We start from the raw sequence: 20,404 nt of genomic DNA on the forward strand, positions 1-20,404 counted from the left end.
TCTTGTTTGTCCAAAGCCTTGAATACTAAATGAGCCAGAAGACTGCTCTCTGATTCTTCTCCCACTACCAATCCCTTCTGGGTCACTTCATCTGCAAACTTCCATTTGACTGCAGCTCACTTGAAGCTGATTAACATTTAAGTGAGATTTATGTGCAACAGGCCCCTTCGATAATGGAGGAGTGCTGAGTAACGTGTTTGCAATAGAAATTTATGGAAAAGGGCAAATGTCTCCTCTTACTATTCCCCTGTCTTTACACCTTGCTGGGAAAACAAGCAAAAAAAGGAAACTAAAAAGCCATTACAAAACCCACGTCTGGATACAGAGTTAGCATGGATCACATCTCATCCACCTGGAGTCTTCTGTCTCCGTAGGGTGTGTGTGCACATGAAATCTGTGGGATCAGAATGACAGCTCCTGGGAAAATTCTCCTCCATACCAGTGGGAAGCAAGGTGTTTAGTGGGAGAATAATGCATTTTGTTGAAGAAAAAAAGGTGTATACTCTTGAAATTTTATAACACATGCACTGCTTCTGTTGATACAGAATTATAGAGAAGGGGTACTGCATAGTAGGTAATTTCTTTTTTTTTTATTTGCACATGTATTACATGATCCTCTAATATCTTTCCAGTTATAGGAACTAGACATAAATTAGTACTCTGGGGAAAAAAAAAAGCTATAAAACCAGAAAAATAGGTAAGAATTATTTTCCTGCAGAAGTGGGCAACGATGGTTCTGCTGAACAGCTAAAAATTTAATAGAAATTTCTTTATTTTGAAAGAGTACAGGACTAGAAAAAGACATTTTAAAAAGCAATTTTGACAGTTGCAAAGACAATGTAAGGTGCTAAATAGAATGGAATTTAATTTTTATTTGCTCTTTTACTCTCTTTAATTGGCAAATGTCTACAGTAATTGACTAAACCTTAGATAGCCATACCTATTTAACACCTGGCTAAGCATCACTTAGCTGCTCAACCTTGGATTAATATAATCACATTAAATGCAATTTATGCTAATGCTATGCTGTCCTGTTTGAGTAGCAGTTATAACCATTTGCCACTATTAGGCTAAAGTCCTGATTAAACACAGCCCAAAAAAGCAGCACATCCTCCCTCACCTTCTCATTATAAAATTATTTCTTCAAAGGTCTGTAGACCAGTGTAGAACTGCATCAATCCCTTTTTTTGTTTTTGTTTAAAAAAAACCCCAACACCCTAGTAGTCTTGAAGTCTGAAATAAAAATTTTTACTCTTCTCAATCAAAATTAAATTGCTATTTAAAACAACTATATTAAAATTATACACATGCAGGAAAATGCAAATTGCTTTACAGACTTATGTATTACAAATTGTAACAAGAATCCTTGAACCAGAAAATGATATCCTCTGGGTTTGGCTTAAAATTGATTGAAATTCATCCAGAATAGTCTACAGAAGATGACTGTTTATTTCTCTGTACTGGTGTAGAGACTCCTGTGACTGCAGGGACACAGAGCACACACCACCAGGCTGTGGGGAAACCATCTCCTGAGTCTAAAACCTTCAGGCTTCACTTTGCTCTCCTGCAAACAGCTGACCAGAGACTTGTGAGAGCAGGAAGAAGAAAGGGGAGAGCAGCACTGCTACAGCAGAGCAGGGTCAGAGGCACCTGGCAGGAGGTTGCCATTCACCATCAGGACATGAACATCCACAGGAACAGAGTAAATCAGCACAGAAGGAGAAAAGCAAGAGAAGTGAGAGGAGACACATGAGAAGAAAAGTGGATAAATATAGTATGGTATGTTTTTTTTTTCCCCATGACACACAAATGTGTCATGGAATGGCAGAGATGATGAGGTGCAAGAAACCCCACAGTAATGTGTATGACAGAAATTACAGAACCTCTGGATTAACATTTCAGATTTTTAATCCAGGCTGCTCTTTCACACAGGAGAAAGGGGAATGATTTATAGCTGAAATGAAGTCTGTGACTGCTCAGTTCACTTGTCTTTTTATTAGGGTCATGTCAAGGAATTTGTGAAATTAGCGAGAAAAACTCAAAAGTAAGAAACCATAACTAGGTGAAACAAGCAGGATTCAAAAAAGCTGAAAAATCTGTTTGTAGAAGATTTACTGAGGACCTTCTGACTTTGACTTCACCTGCCAGACACCAGATAGACACTGAGTGAAGCCACTGCTTCCCTTCCACACCCTCCAAATGAAATCCACAGCCCCTTCTCCAGGAGACTATACCCCAACCACTTTGGAATCAAATCCTGGCTAAGGAGGAAGAAAAAGAACTACTCCCAAGAGTTTTCTCCTTCCCATTTCTCTCAGACAGTCACGGTGCATTTAACCACATGTACTCTTCTCAGAGATGAGAGTTTGAAAAGATGTGGGGGAGAATGTGTTTTTCCTGTTTCTGACACTTGCTGGCAATCCTAGAAACACATGAAAAACTTGCAATTCTTCTTCACTCCAAGCGTTCCACCTCACAGAGCTCCTGCATCCATTTGGCTGCTCCCCAGTCACAACCCAGAATGGCAACTTGGCCATCACTAAAGTACCCTGGGTCAGTAGATTTTGATCCAAGTAGTTAAAATACCCTCCCCAAGCACACATTTTTTTGGGAGACATTTCTTATTTCAGTTCTCACACAACTTGAAAATGGGTTTCCTTGCAGCAAAACATCAGTTCTGCATTTATTAAATTCTCCTCAAATGGTCTGGCATTGACAGACTGAAGCTTGTTTTTCTAATTCAAGCATAAAGTTTGTAGGGCAAATTATCCCCTGCTGAAAGGCTGTTTGCTTCATTCCTTGATAATGTCACTTGCTAACTCTCAAGGAGGAGCTATGGCCACTTTGTGTGATACTCAGAGGCTTTAATCTGGCAGCCCTTAAACTCACAGCTGCTGGTTTTCCTTTGATGTCTTATCACTGCCACAGTCCTGTGAGCTTCCAAAATTTGTTAAAACCCTCTCTGAGCTGATTCTGTCTGATACCCAGCTCAGCCCTTCAGAGCTTCCAAGCCTGAAAGCATTCACACAACTTCCACTCCAATTTCCTTCCCACGGGCTGATCCTCATGAAGCAGCAGAACACAGACCCCAAGATGCACTTCCCAGGTCTCAGCTCTGCTCAATACCTCCCTCCTGTAGGGAGGGGATGGGAGTCCTGTCAGCCTCTCCACCACTGCCTGGCTAGCCAGGAAAGTGGCTCTGAGATGTCACAGATCATTTCCCTTCCTGCTACCAAGAGCTTATATTCCACTCCTGCAAAGGGCCCCATATATACATTGATGGTTGTGCTGGTTTGAGCTGGAGTAGAGTTAACTTTCTTCACAGAGACTAGTATGAGGCTATGTTTGGGTTTTGTGCAGAACACAGAGTTGATAATGCAGAGATGGTTTTGTTATTGCTGAGCAGAGCTTACACAGAGTCAAGGCCTTTGCTGCTTTCCATACTGCCACACTGGGGAGGGAGTTGGGGATGCATGGGAGACTGGGAGGAGACACAGCTGGGACAGGTGACCCAAACTGACCAAAGGGATATTCCATACCATAGCACATCATGCTCAGTATATAAGGTGGGAGGAAGAAGGAGGAAGGGGGGACATCTGGAGTGATGGTGTTTGTCTTCCCAAGGAACCGTTACGCGTGATGGTCCCTGCTCTCCTGGAGATGACTGAACACCTCCTGTCTGTGGGAAGCAGTGAATTAATTCCTTGTTTTGCTTTGCTTGTGTGTGCAGCTTTTGCTTTCTCTATTAAACTGTCTTTATCTCAACCCATGAGTTTTTGTAGCTTTTACCCTTCTAATTCTCTCCCCATCCCGTTGGTGGGGGAGTGAGTGAGAGGCTGTGTGGTTCTTGGCTGCTGCTGGGGTTAAACCACAACATGTCCAAACATTTCAGTATCTGAGCTCTCCAGATCCACGAGCTCTGTTAGCACAGTGACGACAGTAGATTGTACAGCTGAGATGTTCATGCTGGTCCTCACTCCCAGCCTCACCTCCTGATTACATGGCTGAAGTAGGACCATCGTGGCAAAGAGGACAGTGCTGTGGTCACCACCAGGGTGGTGCTGGTGACTCTGTGCCTGAGGGAGCCCAGCTAACAGGCTGTCACATCCAGCTCCTGCTTGGGTGTCAGACAGGGCTTACTGCTGCTCACCAACTGCTAGACCTGACATGGCAAGCTGAAAAGTCAATCAGTAGCTTAGACCTCTGCTTATTTTATAAGTGGATTTAACAAAACACAGAATTTCTAGGGCAGACCATATGATAATCACTGCCCAGTGACTTGACTGCCATAAATTTTTCATGTGGTTCCCCCTCCCCTTAATTGTTTCACAGCATTTTTGAGATGTGCAGGGGCAGAGGGGCTGCCTTCCTACCCTGCACAGCAGTTTTCAAGGAAAGGGCACACAAATGAGGTAGTTTGTCAAGGCCATTAGAGTTGCTGCTTCTCCTCTGCAGCATTGCAAAGTGGTGGTTTAATTCCTCAGGATGGCCAGTCTAGCACTTCTGATGAATCCTGGATTTTCTCTAAGTAAATGAATGTGTTATTATGCCTGCGAACCTCTGAACAGCCTCTTTGCAGCAGATCCTGTAGATCTGACTTTGACAAATTAGTATTTAGATATTTTTGACAATGCTTCTATCTTTCAGATCTAATTGGAAGATGTGGGCTTTTGTTCATAAAGAATATTTACAGATTGAATAAATACATCAAGTTGAGATGCTCAAAGCACTGTTACAGATTTAACTGAAGTAGATAGCAGACTACACCAGAACAGTTAATCTCTCTGGTGTGATTTGTTTTATAAGTAATGCTTTCTAGTTCTCCTTTGTACTTTATTATTCAGAGAACACAGTAGCTGTGCACAGATACTACTGAATCTGCTTGCAGCACACTTTTGCCAGTGTTAGGCTGGGAGGATCATTGCTTCCCACATGCATGAAACCTACATTAGATTGCAAAGCCATAACCAAGAAAGTTCAAACATTTCCCTAGGCCAACACTGCCTAAAGAATTGATTAAAAAAAAAACAGGCAAGCCTGGAAACCATTCTCATTATATTCCACAAAGCAAACATGAGGAATGGTCTGCATCTCTAAACCACATTCCTTCCACCCAGTCCCACTCTCAAGTTTGTGCAATTTAGAAGGGCAAACAAACCCCAAATCTCATCTGAGGGATGCAATTCTATTGCTAAGAGCCTTTGGAGTGGCTGCAGCCCTTGTGCTGCAAAGCACCTGACTACAATGCCTCACTGTGTCTGTGCTCTCATGAAACAGGAAGCATTGTCGAGAATTCCAAATGATCCCTTTGTACATCCAAACAAATTAAACATGCTGGGGACAACTTTTCCCCAAACTTAAAGACATGTGAGCAACCGAGACAGACATGAAACGAGTACCAAAAATAGGATATAAACACTGACATTTCCAACTCTTGCTAAACTTAGCTCTTAAATCCCCTGCTCTTAGTGTCATATTTTTTCATTTTTTAAAATAAAAGGTGGGATTTTAATGCCACTGTCTTGCATTTCAGATTCCAGAACACAAAATACCACCTAAATTTTAGTCTCAAATACCAGAAGCAAATATTAAAACACTTTGCATTGCATGATTTTAAGCTGTTCTAGTATTAGAGGGTTTGGGACCTGGGAAAAAGCTCCAAAACAACCAACAGCCAATATGAACTCAACAGTTCTGTTAACAGCAAGCTGAAAAGGTGACAGAGAGATATGAATTAACTCACTGAAACTGAGCTTCTGTTCACTGATACAAGCAAACCAATATAACATTGTTTGGCGCATGCCAGAAGGATAAACATGAAAATAGAAAAATGAAAATCATTTACCTCTCTCTGAATCCAGGGAAGCATGAAGAAACAGAAAGAGCAAGTTAGAAAGCACTCAAGTAGACAGAGCTCCAGCATATGATGAGACAGGGCAGCTGAAAAGTGCTGTACATTTAACGTTCCTTGTTTGTTTGTAGCACAGTGCATCTAAGCATACTGCCACTATTTCCTTTTTGCACTTTTCTTTGTTGAATCTTGTTGCTCTGAAGTTTGTATTTTTGGAAACATGCAATGAAGCCAACAGGCATCAGCTGAATTCAGGGAGGCAGTGCAGACATATCAACAGTGGGAGGTAATAAAGCTTAAAATACCACACACAAGTCCGGGAAGTAGTATGTAGAAAGCATAAATAGACATAGAAAGTGCATGAACCTCCCTTCTTCTAACTATTTACAGCAGACAGACAAAAGAAACAAGAATAATTCTTCAAGGCTGTGAAAACCTTGTGTTTTATAAACTGAAAGAGTAGAAAGATTATTGTCAGGTTTTTTTAATGTGTTTTCCAAAAGTTCATGCTCCCTTGCATCCACCACAGCTCGTTGCTTTCTAGGTCACACCAGCTCAACAGGGTGAGTTCACAGGGAGATGTGCACATCTGGAACTGTCCTGTGAAGACAGCACACAGTTCCCCATGATGCTACCGAAAGAGTTAGCTATGCTGGGGAAGGACATGGGTTACAGCCTGCTTCTGCCCACCTCTCCTTAAATACTGGACACCACTGTGCAATGCATAGAGTTTCTAAGGCATAATAACCATTCTCCAGAAGAGAGCTGCTCTCCCAGCCCTGCCTCCATCTCAAAAATCCCCTTTTTTAACAAGGGCCTTTCTCCAGTGAGCATCTGAGCAAGGTTCATGCATTGTGCACAGAAATGTGGGATCCTACATCATCCCAGCTTGTAACAGAGTAAAACAAAGCAGTGGAGTGGAAAAATCATCCCGTGTCAAGTAATAAGGACAGGACTGAAGACAGCACACTGAAGGGAAGGGATCCAATTCCCATTAGCCATCTCATGACACCAAGCTTGCAAAGCTTACAGGGATTGATCAGTTGCTTAGAAATGACTTAGTGAATAGGTCTGGAATAAACACAGGTTTTCTAAGTCCTGGACTCCAAACTGGCCACAGTTGCTCCTGAAGTGTCTCCTATCACAATGGCCATGAAAACACAACAATGTGATGGAAAACAAATTACACCATAAAACCCAAGATATTTTGTTCTTGTTGGCTTCTCCAACAAGGTATTTCAGGATCAAGGTGATGCTACCATGCTTGGCTAATGTTTTAGAGTGGCACTGTACTGGAGATGAGCCTGGAAGAGTGTTAGGAGTTCACTCCCCTGCACCTGGCAGAGTTAAGTCTACAGCCCAACAATTTTTGTGACTGACACATTTAGCTAATGGTGTGAAGGCACTTAACATTTCACAGTAGTCTGTGCTGTAGTCTGGCTGACTGCAGCTTCCTCAGCTGTCTTCTTTGAGCAGATCAGAAAAAGTAAAGCTCCATGTGGTACCTATACCCTAAGCAAGTACAGAGATTTGCCCTTCAAACTCCATGGTTCTTCAACCTTTTCATGTGGGACTATATCCACCAGCAGCAGCCCTGACCATCTCTCTTCCTAAGAGGTAACAACTAGGTGAAATGTCATTGCTTACAATTACTGTAGAGTTTTAGTGGAGTAAAACACATTTTACTTGATTAAAAATAATGATGCATGACATGAGCCTTTCATCTTTATTTACAGTTATAAGTATTTGCCTGAGCATATCCTCTGAGGCACAGAAGAGGCCCTGCTCTGGTTCTCTAATTTGTAATTACAAAGTCTAGCAGCACTTAATGCAGCAAAATGTTTATGCAAAATGTATTTACACCTCAACAAGGTAACATGAACAAATAAAGGAAACAGCCTTCATGCCTGTGCATTTGGAAGTCTCCCTGTTACTTACAGAATTATATCCTTTTGTATGCCATGAGAGAAATATAGCTTCTTTCAATGAAAGGAAAATAGCTGTGGTTTGTAATTTTCTATGAGTTTTTTATGGTTTTTTACCTTTCTGTTTGTTTGTTTTTAAAGTAGTGCTTAAGCTTTCTGTCTTCCAACAAGTATTCAAGTATCAGACTATTCCAGCAGACCTTGAATTTTGGGGTCCCTGCCACCACCAGAATGGGGACTGAGTAGAAGTACAATTCATGCTTTCTGCAGGAATCCCCTATTCACTGTGGGCCAGACTGTGCCATCAATTTTTAAACAATTCTCCAAAGTAGAATTCTGCTTAAAAATTGATAGCTTGATCTAGCCTTCTGTTGCTAAACATATATAATGAAGACTACTATAATCTAGTCAAATTCTATTTTTAAAATAAAAAGAAAATATGAGTCAGCCTAACATGCTATGCAAATCCACATTTTGTAAAGACTAAATTGTAGTCTTAAATGCAGAAACTCTGAATCAGTAAACCCCACTGATAAGTCTGGGTCCCAAACATCACACTGGTATCTGACAGGCAAGCTAGTTCCTTGTTATTCCTCAAGTCCTCTCCATAAATAAGCAATCTCAGGTCACTTCACCATTCCTTCAGGGTTTCCCTCATCTGCACACACTCAGGGACTGACGACCTGAGAGTAAGGAGTGGGTGCACTTAGAGGCCCCTGATGCACATGGTCATCCCAGGTACCTCTTCTCCTGATATAAACCAGAGGCATCTTTCATGATCCACTGCAAACCATTAGAAAATTCTCATTAGAAAATGCTGCATTTGGCTTGTTAGGGAAAACAAACACACTTCTGGAAGCATGAAAAGAACATTGAAGAGCAGGCCACCTTTCCCCCAAATCACTAGACTACCAGTTCAGATAGATCAGCTGGATATAAAATTTCCTGGTTTAAGTTTTACAACAATTATTGAATTCAGCCATAGAAGTTTTTCCGATTTGGAAATGTCTTAAAACATATAGGAAAAGTTTTAATATCACATCAACATCAAAATACTATCAAAAAATCCCACATGACATTGTTTCCCTTGGCAGATACCAAATCAAATTCAGGAAGATGCCAGTTATTTTCTAATAGGAGGAAATGAAACTCAACACTTCCTACTGAGACTTGATATTCTCTGATTTAGGATTGTTAAATTTCAGATTTTGACCTGTGTTAACTTCACCCAGAGAATAAGGTTATCCTGGCCTATCTCAAACTACACTGAAGCAAAATCTGCACTCTAATTCAAATTACAGCTACACAGAGCACTTGAATCAATACTAGCACTCTTATCAATTAGGTCAGAACTTTATCCCCAGTCACAGAGTTTTACTTCATGCCACGAAACACAGGAAACTCCAAGTGATGAACCAGAAAGCCTTGCCAAAGAGGATACCAACACACTGTAAAAATACAAGAAATACCACAGACCTTCAATGCACACCTTAATTACCTAAAATACTAATTCAAATGGTTTGCTTGATCTCCATCTGTATTGCATCTGATCAATGTTTAAACCCTATCTATGAAGAAATTTTATTTATATACACATATTTCATGTAAAAGGGAACACTAACCTACACTTTAAAAAAAATCTAACTGGTATTACATAATATAACTCCATTCTCTCTCTTTCTCTCTTTTAACTCCTTATGAAATAGGCCACTTCTTACTGAGAAATGCTCCAGGGCTAAATATTCTTTTCCTCACTCACAAGATGTTATAATTACATTAACCACAAGGCAACAGCTACAAAACCAAAATTAAAGCTATAGTTTTAAGAGATGAAACAGTTCATGTACTTCCTTCATAGCCTCAGCAATGTATGCTATCCTTTAAGAAAGCAAAAATTACTGCACAGAACAGGGAGAGCAATGAGGTTCCCCAACATGCAAGAACCCTAAGAGTGAAGATGCTGAATTTAAAGAAAAAGATAAATGTGCTTGTCTTTCTTCATTCCTCTCTGCACCCAGCATAATAAGGATTCAAAGCTATATATCAATTGGCAAATCAATGAAATTTCTCCAGCTGCAAATTCTTTATGAATTCAGATAGGATTAAGCAAGCAGATACCGCAAGGCAATATATTACATTTAAAGCATGAAGTTTCCTCTTACTGTCAAAAGAGCTATTAACCATTTCACTTCAATGCAATATATTGTTCTATGGATGTATCCACACATACAGTGCAATACTTCTGTCATTAAACACGTTCACCTCTTTTGGAGAACTACACAGGTTGCACAATCTCCACTGTCAATTACAGGCTGAAAGAAGTAAGCCCAGACTGACTAGCTAGAAGTTAGCAGAGAATTACACATAAATAATTATACAGGCACCGTCTGTTGGGAGGAAAACATAGAAAGGTTTCTTCTCCAGCAAATGAGGTTTCTGCTGTTCTTAACTACAGCACCCTTTGTATCAATTAACACTGCATTACCAGCAAAAACAAATTCTGATCACCCTCTACAGAATCAGGCTGGTCGATAGCAGCCAGTAACCGCAGCTGGTTTAGGAACATGTAATTCTGAGCTGAACACAGTGCCCCAAACCTATTAATCATCAGGATCCATTAGTTAGCTTACTGCTCAAAGGAACAACATCTGAAGGGATAAAGGAGGGAGAACAGCATCAAATACTCACCACTCAGCACACAGTCCAGCGTTTCTGCTACAGTGCTCTCTTGAAGGTTGTTAAGTGTCAGCTCTTGGAGAAAGGAAATCTCACTTGCCTTTGTCACACTAGGAGCTGTAATTTGCCTTGCAGGCAGCCACACAGGAGCTTTAGATTAACAGACCATAGCTTTGAACAAACAGCTCGAGACAAAGGCTACTCCTAATGTGAGAATGTTGTATGGAGGGGGAAGGCTGAGGGGGTTTTTTTTCTTGACACTTTTTAAGTTTCTTACCTTTTTGTTGCCGCAAAGAGGAATTAAATGCCAAGCACGTCATACACAAAAACCCAACTCAACGCCTTGACCGGTCCTGTCTCCGTTAGCATCTCTCTAGGCATCAGAGGATGCACAGTGCACTCGATGCAGCCGCACACTTGTACTTCAACGACGGGGGCAGAACACCCCTGAGAACAGCAGCTCATTCATTTTGCATCGAGTTGAAGCACATCATGCCAGTTCCCACTCTCCTCTCGGACTGTGCACGCCTGTGTTTGCTCCAGCTGGAGCTCCGCTCCATCAGGGGTGTGTCTTCTTCTCCTCCTTCCCATCCCTTCTACCACTCGCTGCTCCCCATGCTCTGACCCGCAGAGAGGCTCCTCTCCTCCCCCTGCCACGAATCTTCACTGCTACACATTGTGTTTCTAGCCCGTAAACTTCCGAGATTAATCTTTTGTGACAGAAGCAATCTTTCGGGGGAAGCTGAAGTGCACAGGGAGTCTTCCCCCCCTCCCAGTTTTCCAAAACCTCTGCAAAGCATTCACAACGCGGCTCTGTTCTCAATGCAACAGAGAAAGAATCTTTAAAAGGCAGCAAAGACCTACAGCTAAATCCAAAAATTCAGCCAGAAGTACAACTGCATTTACTTTGATGAAATTACATCGGCTTATGCTGGAAGTGAGATTTATCCTCGAGCTGTAAAAACAAACACACCAAATAATTTGATTTTCCAGAACTGGCACATGCAATAACAGTAAATCCAATTTAGAGGTGTTGCTTGCACTAAAGGTGACAGTAAACACAATGGTCCCAGAGCTCCAGGTTTTATCTGGAAAAACTCCCCATCAAATGTACTCAACCACCAATAAAGAGCTACTTCTGCAGGGACTGCACTTAGGACATGGTGGGGCTTAAACCCCATCCCAGGGCACACAGCTTTCACAGCCACCTGCAGCACCAAACATCACTCCTGGACACATGGGAAGGCTGGGGGAAGACAAACTCTGACCAAGGAGCAATCACAGTGTCACAAGGACATGGGTCACCACCTTGCTTCTCCATCCAAGCGACCTGCTCCTTCAAAAGTGCCAGCAGAGCTGCCTGTGATCACATCTGCCCTCCTCAAGGAAAACAGGCCAACGTGGCAAATGCCCACCAGCCAGTCTCTTTAAATTATTTGAGCTCAATGTGAGTGAAAGCAGAGCAGGGAACGTGACCAGGGATATTTCCAGAAGCAGAACTGAGGGGGTGAAAAGCAGTTAAGGACAATTTTCTGGCAGTCACTTCTTTCAGCTACACAGATGCATCAGAAGTAGGATGTTTGTTCATTGCCTTAATACACCCTGGGACTCTAGTGAGATTCCTTCATTCTTTCCTTACCTCCTTTGTATCATCAACAAAGTTTGGCAGCACCACTTATGCTCAAGCAACAACCTGTGCCACCCCAAAAGTTTTCCACTGACTCCTATAGGAGTAACAGGCAGGAATAATAAACAAATCTGTTATGTTGCCTAAGATAAAACAGTTCCAGCTCTTCCCTGGGTGTGCTGAATGCCTAGAGCTAACAAGAATTAAAGGCCATGTAATAATTTTTCCACTGTACGAGTAACTTCTCAAAAGTCATGACACATGTGCAATTCACTTATGGGGAAAGAAAGGGGCATGTTTATGGACAAGTAAAGTGGCACCTGAAACTGGTTAAATGCAGTAAAATATACATGCATTACATTTTTAATCCAAGTTCCAATAAGCATTCAACATAACTTGTTTAAATTTGCAAATGAAGACAGAATTAATCTGATAACTATGACAACAACCCTCTCCACTGCTGTTCCCCTCTTTTACTCTCAGCAAATAGCATACAACAGGATATGGTAGCCTTCCAGCTGGCCAAACAACAGCACTCGTGAGAACAATGACAAACTCCTACTTAAAAGGCTTCTGAGAAGAGAAGCAAGACTTTGCCATTTTAATATGCTGGAACAGTTTGTGGGAGAGAACTGCTCTTCCCTGATCCTCTCTTCAGCACAAGAAAAAGAGACTTGGCATAACTTTGGAAACCTCTAAAAAAAAAGCATAATTAAAACTACATTCCAGTCTCAAAGCTTTTAGCTGGCTATCCAGCACGTGAACTGGGACTAAATTCTAATCCTGTGTTGGTTTTGATATTTTGTTACATGTTACATACTTAGTGCCTGTGCCACTAATGACATGGCTAGGTACAAACACGTTGGCTCTGGTGTTGAGAAATAGCTTGTCCCGGTTTCAGCATTTCAGCTTCCCTTGCCCCACACCCTCTGCACCTCCAAATTTGTTGCTTCTATTTGCTATCTATTAAAAGGGCAACAGATTTACCTTTGCCACCAGCAGGAAGAAAATATCCAAGGGCTTAGACTGCAGGAAGTTTCTGAAAATGAAAAACAATTTGGGCCAAATGTCTTCCCATTTGTGCACACACAATCTACTCAGTAACTACAACTCTGCCTTGTGTTTGTCGTTCTGGCAAAGCTTAGCTTTACCAATCCTCAATCCCACCTAAAAATGTGAATGCAAACAACTCGAACATGAATTTAAAATTTCAGGTATAAGCTTTGGGGGTGGTGGTGTCTGATTTCTGATTAGTTCAAGTCTACTTGGACAAACACCTGTATTCTGAAAATGAAAGGCAAAACTCACACAGAAGTCTTTTTTCATGAACTGTGTTGTAAAAAATAGTCATAAATGAGCTTTGAGACAAACCATGGAAGTTGCAGCACTCAGCACTGGCTGCAGAGTTTGGCTGACAGACTCTCCCCAGCAATAACAGCTACCATAAACATTGTGAAAAAATTTCCAATGTAAACACTGCACGGAGCCCCATTCCCAACGCCAGCCAGAGCTGTGATCTCGTGGCCAAATCCCTAGGCAGGAAGGATCCTCGTCCTGCAATTTACCTACAGGCTGCAAAAGAAATGAGCTTGCAGCAGGGAATGGGCCAAATCTACGCTGACAAAAACATCACAAGCAGCCAGCCCTGGCAAGGTGAAAACTGCCCAGGAGAACTCTCAGCAGATGAACACAACAAATTCAACACCTGCACTACCAAAAGTGCCAAATCAAGGCAGCAGGGGTGTTTCTGGGGCATGCCTGGTGTACAAATACAACCTGTGTTGTTCCAGCCTCTCCCAGATATCATGTGCTGCCTGCTCATGGGTCCCCAGCTGAGTTCTAAGTCCCCAAGCTGCTGTGTTCCTGACTGGGGATGAGGTTCAGCCAAGCTCATAATGAGGAAATGGGTATTTAAGACTGTAAAGAATCCAGGCAGATCTCCACACACTCAGCAGCAATGACATGCCCAATTCTCTGGTTAAACTGCCAATGAACAGCAGGGCAGCTGAGTAAATGAAATTAGCTTATACTCTAGACACAGGGGTGGGATCATGTTCTCCCCAAACTGATCAAATATTCCTACTGCGTGGCCAGAAGCTGTTTACCTCAGAGTGAAACACCAAGTATCCCATCACACACAGCCTGGGTAATACCAGCAGAGCTAGGGCTGGTCTGAAGACACAAAAACACTACCAGCAGCTGAGATCCTCACACTCACCCTGGGCACGTGCAAGGATTGGATCCCAGGGCTTCACACACACACACACACAATTTTCAGGAAAAGAGAAAACGAGTTTATGAGTACAGAACTTGGATACAGGTTGCAGTTTGTTTCACTTTGAACAGAAGGAAAATGATATAGCAACACGCTCCTGTTGTGAGGCAAAGAACTTATTTTGGTGTGTGCAAACGTACTCAGCCCTAGCAGCTGCTCTCACACTGCTGGCTCACAACTGTAGGCTTGGAGCCTTACACTGGAGATAAAAGCAGAAGCAGGTTTGCATCCCAGCTCCTGGAGCACTCAAAGCTCCACTCCTGCCCTACAGGAAGAGAAGCAAGTGTTTCCTAAGCTAGCCCTGCTTTTTACTATTCTGAGGCACCCATCCTATCCCTGAAGCAAAACTTTTTGACACTTCCAGCAAAACTCAGATTTTATTTAGTCTTTAACAACCTAGAAGCTTAAAACCTCCCATCATTGTGAGGTTTAGTCTTTAACAACCCAGAAGCTTAAAACCTCCCATCATTGTGATCATCTACTTTTCGGCACAAATTACCAAGCAGCAGCAGTGCCAAACTTCTAGCTTATCTCAAATTTCCTATTATTTTCAAAAAGAAAAAAAGGTAAGAGGCAAGGGAGGAAGCATTTCATAAAGTTTAAATCCTGGACTCAGACAGGTATCTGAGAATCTCCATACATACCACAAAACAAGTTTTCAACATCCATGGATAGATGAAGAAAGTTTGAAATATTACCTTGAATCCTAAAGACTCCAAAGTGACAAAATGAATGTATCATTTAGGAATGCCTGGGTTGGCACTATTCCAGAAGGGCTTTGTTTGTTTTGTTTTCCACACTAAAGCCCTTGAAGCCATGTATGTACTTCATAAATAGAGGGCAAGAACAACTGCTCAGTTTGCTTTGTCTCATTCAGCTCATTATGCTCCTGATGGTAGCTGAGCAAGACAAGAGATGAAAAGCAATTTTCCTAAAAAAAACACCTAAGTGTTCCCCATAAAGAAAAAAAAATAAAGAATCTTCCTTAGTGCATCTGTTTTCTTGTGGGTGTGGGTACTTTTAATCTTAAATGTTTACCTACATTGTTGGAGATACACATGTAAAGTTTATTTAGATTCTTCAGACAATGCAAAAAGGAACAACAGGCAGAAAATAAACTTAACCAATGAAGAAAGACTGACAATATACAACTAAAGGCAAAAGCAGTTCAATACACCTTTAGCAAACTGAACTACACTACACCTGTTGCCAAAAGAAAGACCTTAACTGCTCTGAGATTGTCCACAATTGCAGAGGACAGGTCACAAGGAGCTGAGTGGACCCTTCTGCTCTGAGCTACTGAAAAATAATTCTTTAAGTCATCTACAGTTCCTCTTTCTGCATCTTGTTGACAAATACAGCATCACTGCAAACACTGCATGTGTCAGTAGCAGGTATGCAGGAACACAGGCAAGCTCACTTCCACAGGTTCTTGTCTGAAGTGGAAAAACTCACTACATTGGCATTCAGCATAGGATTGGCAGAATACCAGGCCAAATACTGAGGTCAGCCACCTTGCAGACCTCTAACTCTCTCACACCCTTCTAAGATTCACAGTAGGCTCCTTGCTTTTCCATGTGCTATTTTGTTCTTGTACAAGAACTCTGCTAAGCAAGTATCATTTACACCATCCTGATGCTCCCAGGGTTACTACATTGATTTTGAGTAGTGTTCAGGTTTTCCAGGTCCCTCTCTGTAAAGGTACTACGTTGATTTTGAGTAGTATTCAGGTTTTCCAGGTCCCTCTCTGTAAGTACTAGACTAACACAACTCACACTGAAGTTAATAAAAAACTTCCCACCAATTATAAGGGGAATTTGGTCTGACTCTGAGCATACATCCAGCCAACTCTGAATTTAATCATGATGGAGAGAAGGGAACTTCAAGCAGTAAAATATCAAAATTTTAGAGATAATTAAGTTCTATGTTTAATGCATCATTCAAATTATAAATTGAAATTATTTTTACAGCATTAAGATGAATAGCATTTGTGTGAAGACAACCATCATCAGAAGAGAGATAGAGCACACAGATTTTTCAAAGCCATTAAGCAGAGTTTTCTCCTACAAAAAATACAGACACTAATCTAACAGCTTCTATACACAAAAACAAGTCAGTCAGTAAATAAACCCCTAAATGTTTAAGACACTTGAATTATCTGCTGAAAAAAATCTTTTAGTTTGCTCAAATTAGTGTTTAAGTTTCTGCTAATCAATCTGCACATATCAAAGAGACTTCAGCAGGCAATCTACCTCCATTGCCAGAGGCCAAATTGGGCTGAATGCCACTGACAAACAAAGGCCCTTTTCCCTCGTGGAGCCAGTGCTAGGAAAGAAGCCAACACACCATTCTCAGAATTAAAAGCCTGAAGTGAAAATGCTTTCTAAATACATGGAATGGATAGGACACTATATGCTATGATTTACATAAAAATACACTGCATATAAATATTTGAATTGCAATCAGCTACTAGCAAACGTGGAAAAGCATCCTGAGGCAGATGTGACTTAAATAATTGAAGTGGTAAATAGATAGCAAGAGCACCCTCTTTTATTTCACAGGCACATTCTAAATTATTATACAAGTCAAGTTCGTGACTGTGCTTAGAGAGAGAGAGAAACAGGACAAAATTTGTACCTTGTTTTATTATTGCAGACACCAAACGCCAGAGGACACTCAGTGGTCTAAAAATACGTAGGTCTATCACAAGTTCACTTGATATTGGAGGCAAAACACTCCATGCAAACATGACAACTATGAGAAAGGTGGTTGTAACAAGGTGGGAGTCAGTCTCTTCTCCTGGGCAATGAGCAACAGAACACGAAGACACAGTCTCAAGCTGCACCAGGAAGGTTCAGGCTGGACGTGAGGAGGAATTCCTACACAGAAAGGGTTCTTAAACTCTGGAGTGGACTACCCATGCAGGTGGTGGAAATACCATCCCTGGAGGTGTTCAAGAAAAGACTGGATGTGGCACTCAGTGCCATGATCCAGTTTACAAGGTGGTGATCGGTCCAAAGTTGGACTCGATGACCTCAGAGGCCTTTTCCAACCTAACTGATTGTGTAATATTTTTTCATCTCATTAGCAGCTTTACACAGAAAGGATAGAGGGATTTTGGACCAACACACTTGAAGCCACCAGCAACAGAAAATCATTCACTGGAGCAAAACTACAGATGCTTACTTTAAGTTAATATCAGCCTGTTTCAATGCATGTTCAGTCTACTGTGCCTTCATGCTAAGTCCTGAAGCTAAAATAAACCAGTTTAATGAATCAAAGTATGAATGCACACATGCAGCTTTTTACAACCACTTAACCATATTTGCTTGAAAACACATTGATTATGTAAGCTTGACTGTATTTCCCCTTTCACAGCAGTATTGTTTCATTACTCCCTCCTGGAACACACTGCACTTCCAAACAATATCAGACCTTACAGATATAAATGGGAAACTTTATATAAATATTATCCTAACCTATTTTTTACTGAGAAAGGAAAATGCTACCAAAACATACAGAAAAGGATATTCAGATGCAACTGGCTTATGGAATAGGAGAAAGCAAAAGGTAACTCTAAAAAAGACAGCTAAGAATATAGGTCAGAAAAGCCAGTAAAATCCTTTTCCTCTAGTGTAATCCTTCACCTATGCCCCATTTATGTGATTCCTCACAGTATGTTTTGTCCTTATTCCAAGGTTACAGGGACTGAAGGGAATAGGCAATATTGATTAATGGTGTTTCAGAGTTTGAAGAGTTCAGCTGAAATTACACATTCTTTGAAAGGTGTTATCTTTTCAGAAGAGCAGGTGCAAACACCATTGCAGTTTTAATTTATTTTCTGCCTTTTTTGAGCATGCCTCTAATGCAGAAGAGAAAGTTCATTATTCATTATCTTGTGCAATTTGATAAGTTTCTCTTATGGAATTGGAGGAGGACTCAATCTCAGAGCACATTCCATCTTCACCTCAAAGGGAAGGCAATCCAGAAAGACCTTAAACACCTTCCTGAATGATGCAGTTATAAACCACAATGCATCACTGAAGCCTGTTGTATTGTTGCTTGGACACAAAATATTTTCTGAAAAGAAGAATGACAAAATTCAGACACAAAAGGATATCCCAACCACACTAAACTTGTATTTATTGTCTGTATTTGTCTTAGGTTTTAATTGCCTCATTAAGGCCAGGTATCCCTCCTAAAGTCCCATGTCCATGGGACAGACATGCACTGGAGCTGAAGCCAGGTAATACCTGTAAGTACACAGTCTCAGCTAGGAAACCAGTTCTCAGTCACACATATCCCAGCCCCCCTTAGCTTAATGTGCACTCAAAATGAAAAAGAAAGTATTTAACCTGCTGTAGCACTGTTGCTCTAATAAAAATTTTCAATTCTGGATATCAAAAGAATTTAGATATTTGATTTTCAATGACACTGAATATGCAGAGGTCCTACTGAAGTCAGTGGACAGTGCAGGTGTAAAACATCTCTGAAACCTGACCATTTATATTAAGCTGCTGAAACAGCAAGAGAGCATACTATTTTTACCTCTCCATATCTGAGGAATCTGAGCCATCACTTTACATCATTTCTTCCTCATTTTCCACAGATTAGTCCCATTTTGTCACTTATATCACCCCAATAGTTTTCTTGGCTCTTGTCCCAACAGCTCCTGAGATGACAGAACTCAGGGATTTATTAAGACTTTCTTTTCTAGCCTTACAAGATTATGTCCATCTTACCTGGGACATCTATCCATTTAGCTGTCTATTCTCTATTTCTGAGGCACCTCAAGCCTCATCTTTTTCTATTTCCTTAAACCCAGCTGCCCTCTCTGCCTTTCTCCCCTTTTTGAATCCCAGCCTCATTTTATTCCAATGTCTAGGCAGCAGAAAAATAGCAGCAGGACAATGAACATCCACACAGATGAAGGCATCCCCACCACTCCCACCTGACAAAATAGGCACTTTTAGGGCAAAGGAGGGAGAGCAATATGTTCACATAGTCCAGTCAGAGTGCCAATGTTAGAAAACCCTAATATCAGATAATGTGCCTCCCCATCACTTAAGAACCAGGAGGGACCATGCTCCCTCCTCAGCCTGCCAGGAAAACACACAAACTATACAGCAAAACCAGACCTGCTTGATGTGGTGACAAAGTTAGTGGATGAATAGACATGTGCTGTGTGTTTTGTCCCACATACCAGGTGCCTACACCATCCAGTAACTACTTCCATATTCAGTCCCACCAAAGCTGTCTCCTGAAACCACCTGCAGCCCTCCTGCTCAGCAAACCACAGAATATTTCAGCTGGAATCCACTGCTGTTGTATGAAGACACCAGGAGCAAAGAAACTCTTATCTTTCATGCAATTAAAATCCTGTAGAGGTTTTAAAACTTGAGGCAGGCTTTGGATTGCTGGGAGAGCAAAGAAGATAAAGGAGGATTCAGGGAAATGTGCTAAGGGAAACTCTTTTACAAAATTGATGGGCCATTAATTTTTCTCTCTCCCTTGTTATTGAGCTGCTAAAGAAAGCGAAGGGCATGCACCAGCATCTGAAGAGAGACAAAACCCAACCTGAGCAATGATTAATGCACAGTCCTGTGAACAGTGAAAAGAACAGCCCTTTTCCAGCATCAGTAGGTCGAGGCTATAAACATGCTTTTAAGGACAAGGAAAAAGCCATGGCATGTGTGGCTTGTTAAGAAGCAAACACAGCACTGACAATTATTTACTGATACACCTGTGACACTTCCATGTGACAATGACCTTACTGATCTCGAAATCAAACTATTTATGCAACTGCAAGGACTGTTCTTATTTTCAAATAATACTAAATTAATCATCCTGGGTCTGTTTTCAATACAGCAGGAGAGGAAGACTATACAGAGCACAATGACTTTTTCTTTAAAAAAAACAATCACAAGATATCACCTAAGAAATCAAGTCTGCTAAAAGGCTGGACAGATACAGTACATTTATTTTCCTTTAATGCCCATATATACATATCAAACATAGGAGCTCAGAGTGTACACAAACACACTCATATA

General features: G+C 41.2%; 1 protein-coding gene across 2 annotated transcripts in view; it reads right to left on the bottom strand.

Moving 5' to 3' along the window:
- LOC103804999 (amyloid beta A4 precursor protein-binding family B member 2-like) overlaps window positions 1–11,001 on the bottom strand; it is a 19,043-nt gene extending 8,042 nt beyond the window's left edge. The window contains exons 1-2 of one of the 2 annotated variants that reach the window (XM_009077634.1): window positions 10,730–10,980; window positions 5,846–5,851 (exon numbers count right to left, since the gene is read on the bottom strand). The gene's annotated coding sequence lies outside the window, so the exon portion shown is untranslated. Of the gene's footprint in view, window positions 1–5,845; window positions 5,852–10,729 lie in introns of both variants that reach the window. The other variant, XM_009077641.1, reaches the window with a different exon arrangement.
- Window positions 11,002–20,404: the final 9,403 nt, after the last annotated feature.

Source organism: Acanthisitta chloris, unplaced genomic scaffold (genome assembly GCF_000695815.1).
Source record: "Acanthisitta chloris isolate BGI_N310 unplaced genomic scaffold, ASM69581v1 scaffold22820, whole genome shotgun sequence".
Taxonomy (NCBI): domain Eukaryota; kingdom Metazoa; phylum Chordata; class Aves; order Passeriformes; family Acanthisittidae; genus Acanthisitta; species Acanthisitta chloris.